Source organism: Diadema setosum, chromosome 9 (genome assembly GCF_964275005.1).
Source record: "Diadema setosum chromosome 9, eeDiaSeto1, whole genome shotgun sequence".
NCBI classification, from domain to species: domain Eukaryota; kingdom Metazoa; phylum Echinodermata; class Echinoidea; order Diadematoida; family Diadematidae; genus Diadema; species Diadema setosum.
Genome location: NC_092693.1, coordinates 35,684,245 through 35,704,090, shown reverse-complemented (window position 1 = coordinate 35,704,090; position 19,846 = coordinate 35,684,245). Strand labels below are relative to the sequence as shown.

The 19,846-nt window shown below is 37.8% G+C and overlaps 1 non-coding gene across 1 annotated transcript; it reads left to right on the top strand.

Annotated features, from left to right (window-relative positions):
* Positions 1–2,683: 2,683 nt before the first annotated feature.
* Positions 2,684–2,756, top strand: Trnai-gau (transfer RNA isoleucine (anticodon GAU)). The gene has a single exon. It is a non-coding gene; the product is annotated as a tRNA-Ile (tRNA).
* Positions 2,757–19,846: the final 17,090 nt, after the last annotated feature.

The following is a 19,846-nucleotide window of genomic DNA, read 5'->3' as shown; positions in this document are numbered from 1 at the left end:
GTTCTTTGTTGTCATTATAAAAAACGGACGATGTTTCCTTATTATTTTTACCTGTTATTTCATATATAATTTCCCATAAACCATTTACGTTATCCTTTTGATTATCAAACTTATCGGAATAATACATTTTACGAGAAATACGAATCAAATTACTGAGTATATTTCTATACTTTTTGTAATCTGTAAAATGTTTTGTATTGTGGGTAGTAATCGCCAGTTTATACAATTTATTACGGGTTTTTATTGAATTGATGATTCCCTTTGTAATCCAGGGATGTTTGTTCTTTCTGCGTGTTTTTTTCTTAACTAAAGGAATGTTTTTTCGATAATAATATAAAAGTTTATCTAAGAAAATATCATAAGCTTTATCGGCGTTATTTTGAAGATACACTTCTTGCCATTCTTCCTTCACTAAATCAAGATTAAGTAATTCAATATTCTCGTCTGATTCTTTTCTGTACATTATCGGCCTGGGTTTTGAAATACTTTTGACGTTTTCAGAATAACGAAGAATAATAAATATCGGTAAATGATCAGATATATCATAATATAAGATACCATTAATGAATTTATTTACAGAAAAGTTATTAGAAAAAATATTATCCAACAAGGTTTTAGATGTTTGGGATATTCTTGTTGGGTTATCAATATGGGAATGGAAAGCATATGAAAAAAGAATAGTTTTTAATTTTACCGCTAAAGTATCTATTTTCGTCATGTCAATATTATAGTCGCCCATAATATAAATTTCCTTATTTTCTTGTGTAATCGTGTTGAGGCATTCATCAAAATTTTCTAAAAACATTTCGGTTTTATGATTTGGTGGCCTGTATATAACACCAATTATCTTATTTTTCATTTTATCATTAATGATTTCCACAAACAGGCTTTCACAACCTTCAATATCAATGTCAGTTCTTATTTTTACTCGCAATTCGTTATATATATATAGGGCTACCCCTCCCCCTCTACCTCTCTTACGATCAGAGCGAAATATTTTATATCTATCAAGGCTAAACAAATTTGAAGACATGTGCCCTAGCCAAGTTTCAGTTATACCGATTGCGGAAAAGGGAAAATTTTGTAAAGAAAGAAGGAGTAATTCAAATGAATCAAAATTTTTGTTTAAGCTTCTAGAATTCCAGTGGAATAAGCTAAAATCTTTAATGGGGTTATAATTAGTGTCATCATTCCTATTTGTGGAATTGCTACAGGAATTATTAACATGACTTGCAGTGGAATCAAGTGAAGATTGGAACATATTATTTATTATATTATTTCTCGAACCTTCTTGGTTTTATTGAGTTCACTGAGGAACCTTGGTTGAAGCAAAGAAGAGGTTTCATTACCTCCTCGGTTCAATACAAGTCAAGTTTTTCAAATTCATGATTTTCTTCCGTCGAGATGTTTTCATTGCAACTGATTGACAAATTGCCCTACATCGACGTAAATAAGCACTGAATTGATCAGTGTTTTAGTAGTAGCCATGGTAAAAAAAATCATGGGCGTACATACTCGAGCAGGATTCGAACCTACGACCTCCTGATCACCGGACAGGCGTCATCTCCACTAGACCACCGAGCTTTCGCCCGAAAGCAAGTGTTGGTTCTAATCCTTATAGCATGCAGCGGGTACTGCTTTGTTATTCAAATTCATGATTTTCTTCCGTCGAGATGTTTTCATTGCAACTGATTGACAAATTGCCCTACATCGACGTAAATAAGCACTGAATTGATCAGTGTTTTAGTAGTAGCCATGGTAAAAAATCATGGGCGTACATACTCGAGCAGGATTCGAACCTACGACCTGCTGATCACCGGACAGGCGTCATCTCCACTAGACCACCGAGCTTTCGCCCGAAAGCAAGTGTTGGTTCTAATCCTTATAGCATGCAGCGGGTACTGCTTTGTTATTCAAATTCATGATTTTCTTCCGTCGAGATGTTTTCATTGCAACTGATTGACAAATTGCCCTACATCGACGTAAATAAGCACTGAATTGATCAGTGTTTTAGTAGTAGCCATGGTAAAAAATCATGGGCGTACATACTCGAGCAGGATTCGAACCTACGACCTCCTGATCACCGGACAGGCGTCATCTCCACTAGACCACCGAGCTTTCGCCCGAAAGCAAGTGTTGGTTCTAATCCTTATAGCATGCAGCGGGTACTGCTTTGTTATTCAAATTCATGATTTTCTTCCGTCGAGATGTTTTCATTGCAACTGATTGACAAATTGCCCTACATCGACGTAAATAAGCACTGAATTGATCAGTGTTTTAGTAGTAGCCATGGTAAAAAACCATGGGCGTACATACTCGAGCAGGATTCGAACCTACGACCTCCTGATCACCGGACAGGCGTCATCTCCACTAGACCACCGAGCTTTCGCCCGAAAGCAAGTGTTGGTTCTAATCCTTATAGCATGCAGCGGGTACTCCTTTGTTATTCAAATTCATGATTTTCTCGACGGAAGAATCCTGCTCGAGTATGTACGCCCATGATTTTTACCATGGCTACTACTAAAACACTGATCAATTCAGTGCTTATTTACGTCGATGTAGGGCAATTTGTCAATCAGTTGCAATGAAAACATCTCGACGGAAGAAAATCATGAATTTGAATAACAAAGCAGTACCCGCTGCATGCTATAAGGATTAGAACCAACACTTGCTTTCGGGCGAAAGCTCGGTGGTCTAGTGGAGATGACGCCTGTCCGATGATCAGGAGGTCGTAGGTTCGAATCCTGCTCGAGTATGTACGCCCATGATTTTTTACCATGGCTACTACTAAAAAACACTGATCAATTCAGTGCTTATTTACGTCGATGTAGGGCAATTTGTCAATCAGTTGCAAGTCAAGTTTATTTCATTTTCTCCTTCCACCTAACCTATTCTACTCTCTAAAAAAAATCGAGTGAAAATATTCCCTCTTGAAGGAGTGAATATAAAAAAAAGAGTGAATTTAGAGTGAAATTGGAGTGAATTCTCTTCATTTTCACTCATTTTGGAGTAACCTCAGGGATCACTCGAATATTTTGGAGTGATCTCTGAGGTCACTCTAGTCACATAACATAACATAACATAACATAACATAACATAACATAACATAACATAACATAACATAACATAAACACAACATAAACTAATATGTATATACCAAAATTAAGAATAATCTTGACTACACAATGATATTGTAGTTGACTATACGATAAAAAATAAGAGGTAATTTAACGAATTTAAAGCATGTAGGGCCTATACAGTTCAAAACTAATCTTGTATTTGTTAAATTATAAATGCTCTGAGAAAAAACAAACAAACAAACTGACGAGCCCACGAAAGAGCATGACTGTCTTTGAATTTGAATTGAATTTGAATTTTTGCGTTCAATTTAGCATTTCGATGATTGAAATTGGCACATAATAGCTTTCGAATTCGTAAAAAGGGCATTCAAATTGGTTGGTACTCCACGTTTATCACTCGCCGAAACGGGTAATTGAGTCATTCAATTTCGCGAATGGGCAGTCAAATTCAAAACATTTTCATTCAAATTAACGTCATGTTATCTATTTTTTGAAAAGGTGAGAACATTTAAACGTGTATTTCTATGTGACTTTTTGTTTCATCCAAACACTGTTAGGCAGTAGAATTATCATATTTTTGACCCTATATAACTCAAGTTTTCAAATTCATGAAATTCTTTCGTCGAGATGTTTTCATTGCAACTGATTGACGAGTTGCCCTGCATCGACGTAAATAAGGACTGAATTGATCAGTGTTTTAGTAGTAGCCATGATAAAGAAAAAAATCATGGGCGTAAATATACTCGAGCAAGATTCGAACCTACGACCTCTTGATTACCGGACAGGCGTCATCTTCACTGGATCACCGAGCTTTCGCCCGACAACAAATGTTGGTTCTAATCCTTACGACCTCCTGATTACTCCTAACCTCCTCCTTAGCTCGGTGGTCTAGTGAAGATGACGCCTGACCGGTAATCAGGAGGTCGTAGGTTCGAATCCTGCTCGAGTATTAGTCCAAGAGTATTAGTTTTAACCTGGACATATTTGGTAACAAGCTGATTTTTTCAGGATAGGTCCAGAAAAATGTCTAGAATAACATACTAAAAGTCCTCATAAATCCTTTTTGAGTGTTTTCCGCAATCCAAGATGGCGTCCAAAATGGCCGCCATTTCTAGAAATTCTTATAACTTTTCAACCAGAGAACCCAAATACAAAATTTCAATGTCTAAATATATGTTTTGAAGCATGAAGAACTCAATGAAACACATATTTAGAGATGTTGATGCACGCAAATACCGAAATCCAAGATGGCGTCCAAAATGGTCGCCATTTTCTGAAATTCTTATAACTTTTGAACCAGGTGATTATTTCCATTTCAATTCAAGTATAAAAGCTCCCTCGTGTTGGAGGGGATGGGGATACTGAGACTAAGAATTATCTACTCTTTGAGGATGGACAATCAATATAACACCAAGGGTGCACTATTGGCCGGTTCCACGCCCTCCCAGATATTGCCCGTTTCCCTGAATACTACCTTATGTATCTCCTACTCATTGATGGAAACAGTTCAATATCTTACCAAACGTAAAAAAAAAAAAAAAAAATCCCTCGTATGGGAGAGGAGTATTCCTCCTCCATGTACCAATAACTATGGGTGCCATATTCTCTGATTTCTATCTATTATATAATTTTACCGAATCTACACGACACTATATGTTTTTAGGTGGAGCAATATACTGCACCAAAGAAATTCACTGTCGTGTGATGAATTACACATTGTTTTGTAGCACAATTTCAAAGACACTAATTTTGAACATTTATGTAGCACAGACATTAAATATAATTGTTTTTACTTCATAAGTGATAACCTCATGGTAGACATCATAAGCGTTGGTAATGAAAAAAGGGCTAGAACTAAATTTTCATCTCATGTGCTTGAGGTGACGAAAATAGACCATAAGAGTGTGTGGTAAAAGATATTGCCTTCGAGTAGGCTCTCTGTTTATAGCAACGAATCTGATAGCGAAATGTCTCTCTCGTAACAAGGACACACTCCTTGAGTTTAGTATCCAAATGTTTTTATTTGTATACTTTTCACATAAGAACTATCTTTCTAAATAAAAAGTTTCTTATAAACTATACTGACATTTTATTGTGAGATAATTGTGACTGCCGGCCATCTTGCACGCCATTTTGCATTTTAGGAAGAGCTCGAGCGGTTTAATCGGAACATGCGTGCGTCAAAATATTTTAATATGTATTTCATTGAGTTCTTCATGTTTCGAAACATAGACATTTAAATTTTGTATTGGGCTGCCTAGTTGCAAGGTTATAAAAAAATTCAGGAAATGGCGGCCATTTTGGACGCCATCTTGGATTTCAGTACTTGCGCGTTTTAACAACTCTTAATATGTATTTTATTGAGTTCTTCATCCTTCAAAACATATATTTAGACGTTTACATTTTGTATTTGGGTTACCTGGTTGAAAAGTTATGAGAATTTCTGAAAATGGCGGCTATTTTGTACGCCATCTTGGATTGCGGAAAACGCTCAAAGAGGATTTATGTGGACTCTTAGTATGTTATTCTAGACATTTTTCTGGACCTATCCTGAAAAAAGCAGCTTGTTATAGTCCAGGCGCAGCGACCCAGAAAAAATGACTTCGTTCAACCCACCCCGCAGAAAAGGTTTGACTGCATGGGGTGGTCGGTTGGACCCTCTGGAACACCCCTAGGTAGTATGTGATATCAAATTGTGGTATCAATGAAATTTTACAGGCCATTTTAGTTGCGACATGACCATATTCTTCGAGGAAGCGTCTGCGCACACTAAGACTACTACACGTACCACTAGCACTGCTACAGGCGCCAATGCCAGTGGTGCGTGTTATAGTCTTAGCGTACAAAGACTTTTTCCGCGACAAACATCGGTTTTTGCCTGCAAACTAACTTTTCACGCTAAGCTGGGATCGGTGTAGTGTAGTTTCCTGACGTTTTTATGTCGTCTTTATTTTTCCGAGTTGAAGCAAGCCAAGTGAGAGTGCATACCCAGCAATTGTGACGCCCGAACCGTTTTTTGTGGCAATCATTGAGCATGCACCCTCACTCGGCTTAGCGCAATACAGCGGGCTTCTGCACAATACACAAGCTGTAACTCAGAGAAATAAAGGCGAAATAAAAACAGCTAGAAATTAAGACTAGGGTCGGTAACGCTTGTCGCTATTGGGGCACTGAAAATGACAAACTTATCACAGTTTTTGCATTTATTTCACGAAGGATTCATCGAAACGCCTTAAAACTATATGTGCATGTTGCTAGAGATGTCAGCAATACAATGGGATACATTGTAAGGTATAATATTGTGCATGGTTACCATGGTAACCGGATGCCTACAGGTGATTGGTAACTCCCAAAAATATCTGGAATTTAGACAGGTTTGTTTCTTTTGCCTTTCGTGCACATCACTCATTGTAGATGAGCTCTACACAGTAAAATTAGTCTGGATAAAAAGGAAAAAGACGCCCAAGATTTTTCCCTCATTCTCTCCTCAGCATTAATTCATTACTGCACGTTTTGAATAAAATTTCATTTTATTCTATATATATATGTATATATATATATATATATATATATTATTTTTTTTTTTTACAATAGTTAACCAACACAAAAGTACGCTTAATTCTTTGATGGATAATCCAGCGCAAGTGTATATTCCTTCTTTAGAAAGGAATTTATCGGTATTCTTGAATAAACTTCCTTTTAGAACATAAACAATACATGCTTTCCTCTGCTCTTTTCCAGGATTGTTTTGAATAACCATCGCTCTGTAAATACTCGAAAGAGCTACTATATAATATTGGCTTTGCTTTCTGTATTCATCTTATTTTTAAGGGAAATTCGTATCCATACACTATTAAAAACTATATACATTTGCCTATGCTTTGAAGTCAAATTTGTGTTGGAAGTACGACGGATGCAACTTTTTCATGCATTTTACTATTCGAAAATGATATCTTTCTTTCAATGGCCGTTTATTATGCCTTTGCTTACAAATTTTGCTGTAACTTGAGAATGCTTCAAAATATTCTTCACATATACCTGATGCCGTACACTTTATGCAGAAGGAAGGACATACTTATTGAGCTTTTTGAAATTATGGGCTTTAGTTTTCGAGTTATTGACAACTAAATTCTGATTGGATAATACTGGTTGCCATGGCAACAGGGAAAACTTTTTTAACGAAAATCAATAAAAAATTGTGTGTTTTTTTATTGCATCTATAAGATTAAAAAAAACAACAACCAATGTTTGCAGCAGCAGGAGGCATTTTGGGGGTTACTAGTCACCTTTAGGCATCCGGTTACCATGGTAACCATGCACAGTATTATAACTTACAATGAATCCCACTGTATGGATGACATCTCTAGCAACATATACGTATATAGTTTTATGCAGTTTTGATGAATTCTTCATGAAATAAATACAAAAACTGTGTGAGTTTGTCGTTTTCAGTGCCCCAAATAGCGACAAGCGTTTACCGACCCTAGTCTTAATTTCTAGTCGTTTTTTCGTCTTTATTTCTCTGAGTTGCAGCTTGTGTGTTATGCAGAAGCCCGCTGTATATATTGCGCTAAGTGGAGTGAGAGCACACACCCAGTGATTGCGATTCGGTCGTCACAATCACCGGGTATGCGCTCTCACTCGGCTTGCTTGAACTCTTGAAATAAAGACGAAATAAAAACGGCTAGAAACTACACTACACCGAACCCAGCTTGGCGTGAAAAGTTAGTTTGCAGGCAAAACCCTTGTTCATCGAAGAAAAAGTATATGCGCGCTAAGACTACTACACGCAGCACTGGCACTGGCGCCTGTAGCAGTGCTAGTGGTGCGTGTGATAGTCTTAGCGTGCGCAGACTCTTTTACGTTTGTTCCAACAAATCATGATGAAAAGTGGCCAGTAAAATTCTACTGACACCACAATTTGGAACCACATACTACCTGGGGATGTTCATAGAGGTCCCATCTACCACCTTGTCTGGTCAAACCTTTTCTGCGGGGTGGGTTGAACGAACTCCTTAATTAAGCCTCTTACAGGAATTAGCGCCTTGACTATTACCAAAAATGTCCAGATTTAAGCCTTTTTTGACCTAATGCTCTTTCACTATATTATGTACGCCCATTATTTTTTTTTTATCATGGCTACTACTATTAAACACTGATCATTTCAGTGCTTATTTACGCCGATGCAGGGCAAATCAATTGTCAATCAGTTGCAATAACTCAAGTTTGTTATTCTGTAACGCCCTTTTCCTTTCATATATGTCATTATAGGCCTATGTGTACCAATACTACAAATCAACTTCATCAGCCATGACGGAACAAGTCAGATACGGACGTATATCTCAAGAAGGTTTCCTTTAGAACTTGCCGACACACTCGGAATAAAGCGCTCAACGGCCTGATAGGTTGTGGAACTGGACTGATAAAAGTGCGCAATTGGCCAGGAAAACCTGTATAATATAAAGTCACTCTGGACCTGGCATTCATTACAGGACAAACAGGACAGAAACAAACAAACAAACAAACAAACAGACATAAAACAAAACACAAATGTATAGATATGCAAAATCACAGCAATCCATTGAACGTTGAACATAGTATGACTGTATTGTAGAAGCCTTACAAGCTACATGCTAAAGAAGAATCGGAACAAGTCACTAAAGTTGTTTGAATATATCTGATAATTTAGTGCAACTAAAGCTGTGCTGATAATACATTTCTTTATCTGAGAATGATGGTATTTATATTCATTATACGTGACCGTGCCTCACAAAACCAAAAAAAAGTTGCAAACCATGATTTTACGGGAGGATTAGAAGGTGAAATGGGTCAACCAAGTCAATCTTGAGTTTTTTCATGTTTTTTGAAAGAGCTTTAATTTCTTCTTCTTCTATATACACTCCTAAGTTTGTGATCATAAAATGAGTGGAAAGTGTGTTTCCAGCAGTTTCTACAGATGGGCCTACCGGTTTATTTCATGGTATATTTCTACAGCCTCTTATATTTGTACAGCAGTGTGATCAGGAGTGTCTAAGAGGCCCCATTATCTGATAATCCTTTATTGTTAAGATTGCATTAGAGACCCGATATTTGAAAGCCTATTTTCTCACTTCACATTTTCACAGAGTGCATGTTTTTTTTTTCAATATTGAGAGAGCTGAGAAGAGTCCATTTCAACTGAGTTATGCACCGTTTAAGAGCATAGAGTCTGCCCTTTCAGAGTCTGCCCATAACTAAAAGTCCTTGTCTGTCGACTTTCTCAAAATATGTTCCTAATCTAACAATAAACAACCAATATGTGCATATACAAATGAAGATACATGTACATAAAAATGTACATCAGTGCTGTCTAGTGTCTGGTCACCCTAAATCTGAAAAACAAAGTTTCTAACATGTAAGCTCTAACCATTTTTAGAGGCAATGAAATGTTATCATTTGTAGGCCTACTTCATGCGAATAAAATATATCAAGTGGTAAAAGAAGGTTTTATATTTTGAAATTTACATTTATAAACGTTAAACCTGGTACACAATAGATAAAAATTAATGCAGGCTGAAGGATCGCCTTTAAAATATACATTTCTTTTTTAATTTCGAAGAAATGAGATCTTCTACACGTTTCCAAAGGGGATTGACCACTGTGCATGTAGCTAAATAGCGGTGAATAGATTAGTTCCTTGTTACAAAAGTCACGTTTTAGACAGTCCCTTTTCTCGATTTTGAACAGAAAATTATCTGTTGCACCGGGAATGACTGTAGGGAAGACTTTGAAATAGAAAGATCTCAGCTGAGTTTCACAGGAACTTCTAATATTATATTTATAAATCACTGACCATTCTTGACCTGTTATCTCTACACTGAGTAAATCGACAGCTAAGAGTATTTGTACAGGTTTAACAGACAGGGCTTGCCCGATAGTCAGCCGGCTTAGGTTAACGTTGTAGACTGCATGTCAGTATGTACACACATCCGATATAAAATAGGAGCTCCGAGGTTTATACATAATTTTGTTTAAACTGTAGGGTTTTTCCCCTCTTATAACATGTGAATCTTAGCAATTTGTTTCTTTAAGTCTTATATTAATGAGGGATGTATTATTTCAGTGGCGGATCCAGAGACTATCGCCCAGTGTCTTTTGTTAGTCACATAGTCACTGAAAAATGCAATCTGATTTATGCTGAGTCGAGGGAAATGTGCATTCCAATTTCTCTTGTTGCATATCAGTACTTGAACAATGATTGACAGATGAGGTCACAACAGGAATATTGGTTTGGAAGGATTTTTTCTGTTGTTGTTGTTGTGGGCATATCCAAGTAATATGAAGAAAAGTAGAGAAAATATGTAGTTAAAAAAATATATGGAATGTTTTTACATAATTGTTTCACCGCAAAAGTGATGTTGAGGGTATCATAAATCAACACAAATCAACATGCATTTGTATTTCAGAAAACCTTATACATGACAAAAACCATTTAGTACAGTGCATTGGGATAGTCCTGAACAATGTAGAAAAAAAATCAATGAGCTTAATTGATGTAGGTATTCAATAAGTACTGTTTTAATTTACATTTGAAGGATGATAGTGATAAACAACCTGTGAGTTCTGGGGGAGATGGGGAGGGGGGGGGAGAGATTTGTTGTTAAGACAAAAGAAATAAGATGAGATGAAATCTGGAAGTAGCACCAGAAATACTGTTTGAGCCCCCCTCCCCCTTTACGGAATATCTGGATCCGCCTCTGTATTTTGTTGACACAACGATTTCCCGCCTAATTCTTTCCCGATGTGCCTTCATACTTCGTACAGACAACTATAGATAACAATTTGTAACAGTTGGAAGACATATGACGAGATCAACAAATGAGTGGTCTGGGACCACACCAGTAGAAATACAACTTTTTTTTCATTAGATTTTTTTTTTTTTTTTTTTAAGATTAGAAGAAAAACCACTGGAAACCAAAATATCATCTAATTTTGATAGAGCAAGTGGAGAATTGTCGATATCTAGTGTATTTCTTTTCATTATCATGAAAAAAAAAAAACACGCCGCCATATACATCAATTAGGTCCAGTTCCCCTACAATATACGTGAATCAATGCTCAGCATTAGAGTTAGCATATTGAGAGCGAGATATAGTCAAGATGACTCATTGCTATATTAAGCTCACCGTCTTTTACAAGGTTTATTGTATTCGAAGAGTCCAATACATGAGCTAAAACATCAAAAAAAAAATTGAGAGTCATCATTGTTAGTGCCATATTGCATTGAACAATTTCAAAGGATTTGATCCGTTTCAACATTCATGATTGAGAAGGGTCCGACAAAAATTTTGAAACTTGACAATGAAAATTTGGATTAGATAATACGGCTACCCCATACCAATATATATATATAACTAATATTATATCCCCCACAAATTATTTTAGTCCTGTGATTGGTTGAGAGCACTGAAAATGACAAGAAATATTTCTACCATGAAAATCCTTGTCCCGTCAGCGTTTTACTACTCTCCCGAGGGAAATAGTAAAAAAAAAAGAAGATGATTTTTATATCCGTAAACCACTCTGTTTTATTCTTTGCTCTTTATACTCTTAAAATTCATTTGGAGGGATATGAAGCAAATATACCAGGTCACCTTTTCGAGGTTCTGGGGGATGTTTCATGAGCTGTTCTTGAAGTTACGGACGACTTAAGAACGACTGGTGGTCAGTTCTTTTGCTGAATTACTGAAATTCTGATAAGTATAGCACATCAGAACTGATCACCAGTCGTTCATAAGTCGTTCGTAACTTTAAAGACATAATTTATAATTTGTAGATGAAACAAAACCCAGCATTAGTCCTTTAGAATAGTTCTAAAATGTGTGCTAGAGATGAAATTCAATACTGTAAAAATTTGAATCGGTAAAATCGATGTTAATTATTGTTAAATGTACAAAATGTAAACAATAGTTACAATGTTTCCAAACTAAATCGTCTACAGTTACAGTCTATTGAGAAAGATACAGATATTTCCTTGTGTTTTATCCTTTATCGTTACCATTTTATATGTTTTGTGATACAACAGACCTACACATATGCATTCAATGTCATATCTTGAAAATTTTTAAATCACTGTTCCGAAATTTAAACAGGACCTTTTGACATTTAAAAGCAGCTTTATGAAACTGCACCCCCTGTGCCTTCGGTGACTTCAGTAGGGTGCTGTTCGTTATTCCGAAGGTTCGACTGTGTAGAACCGTTTCTACCTACAAGTTGTACGTACTAGAACATACATGAGCGGCGACAGGGCTGCCGCTGCGCTTGTGATAGACTGGAAAAGTGCGAAGGGCAAACCGCGTATACGGGCTATCTACCGTAGATCTAGTTGTACCGTCCACACGTGTACTGTGCGAATATAATACACAATACATACACACACACACACAGACACACACACACACACACACACACACACACACACACACACACACAACGTAGAAACAATGTCAAATACATGTACTAGTAGCCACCGACTTCTTCATGCATCCGGGTAACTAGGGAGCGTACGGATAACGAGCAGAACACGGCTGGGAAGAGTTGTGCCTCGGTGACGTCTGACTCTCCGCCAGGACTTGCTCATTAGCATATTCATCATGCAGATTCACACTTTTTCAACCAAAATTAACGAGCCTATTTGGTGATTCGAAAGTTTGTTTTTGGTGAAAGTAGTTCATTGGAGGTACCAACAACAACATATATATTTTTAAAATTCGTCAGGACTGCCTCACTTTAAATGCGAGTGAGCGGAGCGAGCGAGCGTTAAAATTTCGACATTTTACACTGCAAAAACTGCCGTTTGTAGCTATATTTTTCGCATTTTTGTTTATCCCACTTTTATGGGGAAACCATACCCCCCCCCCCATCGACGTCTCTGCATATGAAGGTGTTTTTGTTAAGTGAAAGATCTGCTGCACACTCTTTGATAAATTAGGGAAATATACGTCAATCTCAAAGGTGTACAAAGTCTATCGAAAGGGATCCTGTATATAGCAGAGCTTTTGCATGTTTATGATTGCAATACAACGATATGGTGCATAGTTCTGGCGGTATTTGGACAATTTTCCATTAAGAAAGTTCGAGATTTGTCCTCAACTCGGGAATGGCTTGGGGATAAATGATTTGCCTGCCTAAACACTTCCGTAGGGGCGAGGCAAATGCCCCTTTACCCCCCCCCCCCCCCGAGATAGATTCGACGCCCCTGATCTTCCCTGGGTATGCCCATAGATGTATCCTGACTGAGTCATCAGTCACTGTCGTTTCTAAGGAATGATTCAGGAAATGGAGGGGGTTCAATTATGGCGATATAGTTTTTGTTATTGTTTGTGTGTTTGTTTACGTACATATTTTGCAGATGGTCCCCAGTTACTCGCGTCATATGTTTACATGTAGGGCTATACTATTTGACGTTGTCAACGTCTGAGCCATACCTTACAGTGTATGTTGATGTTACTTTCTTCCCGAGCGAGCGAAGCGAGCGAGCGCTTGAGAAAATCATGTATACATTTTCTTACAAGATAGAATACTGTTCAGCTCTGTTAACTGTCTGAAGGCCGGCGTACAAACGTTATGCAATATGCCAAAATTGATACAATCACATTTCTGCTTCCTCCTTTTTTTTTCTTCAAAATTCAGGGGGGATGATTGTACAGGCCATCCCCCCTCCTCCATTTCAGGGGGGGGGGGGATATCCCCCCCGGGATTTACGCCCATGCCCCAGTAATTTCATGTTTAATACACGTAATGATAAGTCATTTGGATTTGAAACTGGGGCATACATTATTTGCGTTTGAACGGCATGCAGTAACAACAAACTATGATTGTGACAAGTCTTAATTTGTACTGTTGTCCCATCAGATATTACCCTTTCTTTCCACGTTCATTCTAATTGGTTCGGAATACCTCTCCCCTCCCCCCCCCCCCCCACACACACACACAGATGCACCTCCCGGGTGAATTCAAGATTGATATTAGACACTGAATCGGTGGCTTACTTTGGAATCAGACATGAAAGACCCCTATACTCGTGTTTACGTGAAATAGCGATTTAGACAATTTATCACATTTTCTTCATTCGTGCACGCCACAAAGAGGATTAAGTTACAGTTTTACAATGCTGTTAATCCGAAGGGATCAACGATCAAATCTTAAACCTCTCAAAGCAGGAAAGTTTTTTTTTTCGAATTAGAGTGTCAACTTACAGAGGTTTACATTTATTTCATTGGAGCTCCATATTTTCCATTGATTCATTTTAACTATTATTGTTGTTATTAGTATTATTATTTGCGTTTTTACTCTGGAAAAATGTACGGAAAAAGTGGAAAATGAGATAACAAATCATGTTTAATTGGCTAAAAACTTAGCTATCTCTTCAAAAGTACGTGCATTTCGCTAATGAAAATGTCTGAGCGGTGATATACCAATGCATACCACAACTGCATATTCATTTTCCTTGATTTAAGACAGTTGTTATCTTCTGCGCATTCAGTTTATAGATTTTTCAAAGCTGTGTTGTGTTTTGCCCAGGCTTGCCGGCGGCGAATCTCATAAGATCAAAGCAGGGAAGAATGTTCAAAATGCTTTTGTGACACTTTTGACATAGACAGAGGCATGCATCATCAAGGAAATGATGAATGTCCATGTGTAGTAGGTCCATGCTCACAGATAGGAAGACAATTGATTCATGTGGCATTGTATCATGACTCGTCACTCTCAAAGGAAGATATGTCTTTATGATGGTAATTGCTTTCCGCCGTCCCTTCTTAGAAAACAAGCGGCACATCAATAGTACAGGCAGTCAGGGCTTTGGAAAGGGCTCTCGAAAGGGCTATCGAAAGCCGTTTAAACAGGGGAAAGTTGATAAACGCAGCCGACGAAAACAAGCGGCACATTAATAGTACAGGGAGTGGACAGGGCTTTCGAAAGGGCTATGGAAAGGGCTTTTGAAAGGGCCATGGAAAGGGCTTTTGAAAGGGCCATGGAAAGGGCTATCGAAAGGGCTATCGAAAGGGGTTTCGAAAGTCGTTTAAACAGGGGAAAGTTGATAAACGCAGCCAAAGTCAAATAGTTCAATGTTATGATATAGACGGGGTGTTACAACATATTATGTTGTGTTGAATGTGCACTTCGTGTAAGTCTGTAGAGTTGAATATGTTAGTTTATGTTTTGATTAAAAGAGAACTCTTGATGATTTTCAAACTTTTGCTAAAGTGGTTATACTGGATGCAGAGGTGATGGTTATAATATTTATATCATATATATATATATCATATATATATATATATATATATATATATATATTATATAGATTGGGATGAGGAATAAGAATGTTTTTAGAATTCAAAACAAATCACAGTGATCAAGAAAGTGACACGACAGCCTCACATACGAATGCATGATTGAGTGCTCATGGAATCAAGGTAAGAGAAGAAATTGAACACAGACATGACAGACGAAGTGGTAATGTAATGGATTACATTTCGACATTACTGGAATAAATGTGTCTCCTATGCCATTATCCTCGTTCAGTGTACTTTATTTCGAGGTTTTCAGAAGACTGGTTCAGCTGCTAAAGAACCATGATAAATTTCACAAATCTAAACATGACACTACATGACGAGTTTCTGAATGCTATTGCTGTCTTGGTGTAAAATTGGTGTAACTATTGATAACAGACTGGCTGAATTGAGGTCAGACATTAAAAAACATGATGCCGTCATTCATTAAATCCAGTGCAAGCTCGATGCTTCTCAACAGGAGGTAAAGAAGCTTGAGACTCAACTGCAACCCAGCACTAACATCACCAGGAAACTCTTCTTTGATCTCAAGAAGCAGGAGCAATATACTCCCGTCGGAACTGCGTGAGGGTCATGGAATCAAAGAGAACCCGCATGAAGACATTGACTCCCAGTGCGTCACATGGCGAGGGAAAAACTCGACGTTGATCTCCAACCACATCACATAGATCGCAGCCACCGGATCGGTAAGCAGAGAAATTCCAAGGATTCGGGTGGACCCGCTCCTCCACGGCCTGTCATCGTGAAGCTTACGAGCTACAGTTATCATCAGATGCTGATCACGAAAAGGAAGTCGCTGAAGAAAACCGGCATGGGAATACAGGAAGACCTCACCGAGTACAACAGCAAACTCCTGAAGGCGGCACAGCATCTGTGGATGGACGATTCTTCGTCATATTGAATGGGAATGACCAGAAAAAAAGGAAGAAAATCATCAACTGCACTGAAGACTTAAGCTACCTATAACTTACCTGCTACAGTGTACTTACCTGTCTTTTGAAGACAAGTCAGCCTGTTGAAACTGAACATACATAATGTACTTACACAACCAGATAACAGCTCTCCTACAATAACATAGGACTTACTTTTTTTAAATTCAAATGGATATTGACTAAAGAGTTAATACTGATTTCCTGCTTTTTTGGGTGTTTTCTTCCATGTTTGTTCACATTGAGGAGGGTTGGCAGATGTGTTGCTTGTGTTATGTTTCATGAACCAGTATATAACGTGAATCGTATTATTATGCTCTTTCAGTCTATTGCCAGAGCAACAATGTTTTCGTATGTTCATTTCCGATCAATGCAGATATAAAAACTCAATCTTGTGCGATATGAATAATCCCTTATCTAGCATTGATCATGATTTTCATAAATTATGTGCAATACCCACAGTTCACTTAATTGTTTTACCTCTGATGAATTTAATGTGCATCGCAAATATACTTCAGAATTTGGTATGATTAACTTTAATGCCCGTAGTCTCCCGAAGAATTTCAAAGATATCTCTATATTTTATCCTCAGTGAAGCACTGTTTTACTTTAATTTGAATATCACAAACATTGATATATAAAGACCCTTTGATTTCATTTAATTTACCAGGTTAAACAGTGCGTATGAAAAAAGGTAATCCAACTTTGGAGGGCTACTATTTCATAACTGTCAGCTATATGAATGGAGACCACAATGTTGATTGTTAGGAAAGACGAACTCTTCCTCTTTTCATTGGTACCTAATTATGTTGAAAAATGTCATGCATGACTGGGCATTTTCTTTTTAAGATTAGAATACAAACCACTCGAAAGAAAAATGATATAGTTTAATTTTGATAGATCAAGTGAAGAATGGCCGATGTTTAGTGTATCTCTTTTCATTAGGATAAAAAAACCGCCATATACATCAATTAGGTTGAATTCTCCTGCAATATAACTGAATGAATGCTCAGTATTAGAGTTAGCATGTTGAGAGCAAGATTCTTTACAGTCAAGATGACTCATTGCTATATTAAGGCCACAGTCTATTTCATGGTTTTATGTATTCGAAGAGTCCAATACATCAGCAAAAACATCCAAACAGAAAATTGAGAGTCATCAGTGTTTCATAAAGCTGTCCTTAAAATTATGAACAACTTAAGAACGACTGGTGATCAGTTCTTGTGCTGAATCATTGAAATTCTGATAAGTATAGCACATCAGAACTGATCACCAGTCCTTCATAAGTCGTTTGTAACTTTAAAGACATAATTTATAATTTGCAGACGAAACAAAACACAGCATTACGTTATATTGTCAAAGATATCTCCATACACTCTTAAAACACCCGAGTCAGAACTGACCCAGAACTGGGTCCGTTGGGGTCACACACCGTTCCGGGTCAGAAATGACAAGGAATGGGGTCAGGGTCAGATATGACCCATTCAGAGTCATGAATTGGGTCAGGGTAACCCCATTTGGAGTCTCCACGACCAAATTCCAAGTCATTTTTGACGCGGAACGGTGTGTGACCCCAACGGACCCAGTTTCGGGTCAGTTCTGACTCGGGATTTTTTAGAGTGTATATTTAGCCTTTATCGCGAATATTTTATATAATAGAAAGGTTTGTGGTAAAACAGAACTACACATACTGTATGATTAAATATTATAAATGTCATATCTCAAAAATGTTCAAATCACTATTCTCAAACAGGACCTTTAAGAGCACCTTTATGAAACACCGCCTGGTTAAACCATGTGCCTTCGGTGACTTCAGAAGCAATATTTTCTTTACTACAGAAGCGTATCCGGGCAATTACCCACAGAGGGCAATTACCCCCGGCTAAATACTGGTTGGTGGTAAGGTTAGAGTAAAGATTAGGGTTAGGGTTAGGTTTAGGTTTAGGAGTTTGGGTTAGGGTTAGGTTCAGGATTAGGATTAGGATTAGGGCCAGGGGAAGGGTGCGGGGTAATTGCCCAGGGGGTAATTGCCCTAGACCCTTTACTTTGTATAAACCTTTAGTGAAAGCAGACTGACATCTCCTTTCCCTTTCTCCTTTATCCTATCTCTCTGCAAGTCATCCCTCCCTCCTTTTCTCCTTCCGATGTGTATTATATGTTCATGTACGGGGGCTGCACGCAAATCAAGCCGCGCTTGATGTGCTGTAGCCCCACTGTATCACTCATTGTTGTACTTGTACGTTTTTGCTGCACATTGTGCAAAGGCAATGAAGAAGAACTGTTCTGTAGACAACTTATCAAAGATGATACAGAAACCAATGAATCAAATCAAATCAAATCAAATCAAATCAACCAGAACCCGTCATGCCCGGTATATTCATATGGTATACAATCCCCGCCCCTACTCATTCTGAGGCACACAATTTTATTTTGTCGTTTATGTCTGGCGACTTTTTTGTTGGTGTTGTCATGCAAGACGGATAGATAACAAACACGGCGGCCTTAATTCATTTTTATAGACGGATTAAAGCATTGTTAATAGGTCTCCATTAACGGCGTAGCCAGGATTTGATGTTAGGGGGCGGTTAGTATGCGAGGGAGCGGAGCGAGTAAGGGGAAGAGAGCGTGTCCCACTTCCCACGTGAGAATTTTTTGCATTCTGATGTTATAATCGTGCAATTTGATGCATGTTTTTGCGTGTTTATCGACTTGAATCAGTCCCACTTCTTTAAGGTAGCAGTATATTTTGATGTAGATACAATTGAAGAATTTGCCTATAAAATGGCGTCATTAAAATAAATTTCTTCTATCAATTCTTACAGTGAATATCATGAACGCTGTCTGCTAAGCCATCACACAAAAAAGCATGCACACTAGGGTGTAGATAAGGGGTATTTCTTCCTCCACACGCAGGTGATTTTGCATTTTCATACCTGAAATTCAGCGATCTGGTGTAAACCTTTGGTGCAATATACAAAAAGAATAACGGAAATAAATAGTGTTGGATTCAGGAATGCGTTCATAGGTATAACAGAATTTAGCTCTTATTCTGCGTGTGCATGGAGATTCTGCATTTTCTGATTGCAGTTATACGTTTTGGTGCACACACTTTGTGGCATATTTGGAAAACTGTCTATTGATGATCATTGTCTATACTCGTATGTATGAGGAGGGGAGGGGAGAGCAGGAACAAAGCGTGGGAGAGTGCTATCCCCACCCTTCCCTCACACGCTAGGGAGCTTATGCCTTTTTAAAGTTGAAATTGAGATATCTCGTTTACGTATATTGGACGTAATATTCGGGAAATTAAAGATAATGATCGGGAGAACTGAGCGAGGAAAGTGTTGATTAAAATGGGATATAGAGCTTACCGTTTGTACATGAGGGAACTTTTGTGTTTTCGGAATATAAGTGATGAGTCTTTTGCACTCAGAAATATTAAGAATTTTTTGTGTAGATTTGAAAAGAGTACTAAGGCTAGGGAAAGGGGTACAGAGGGGGAGGG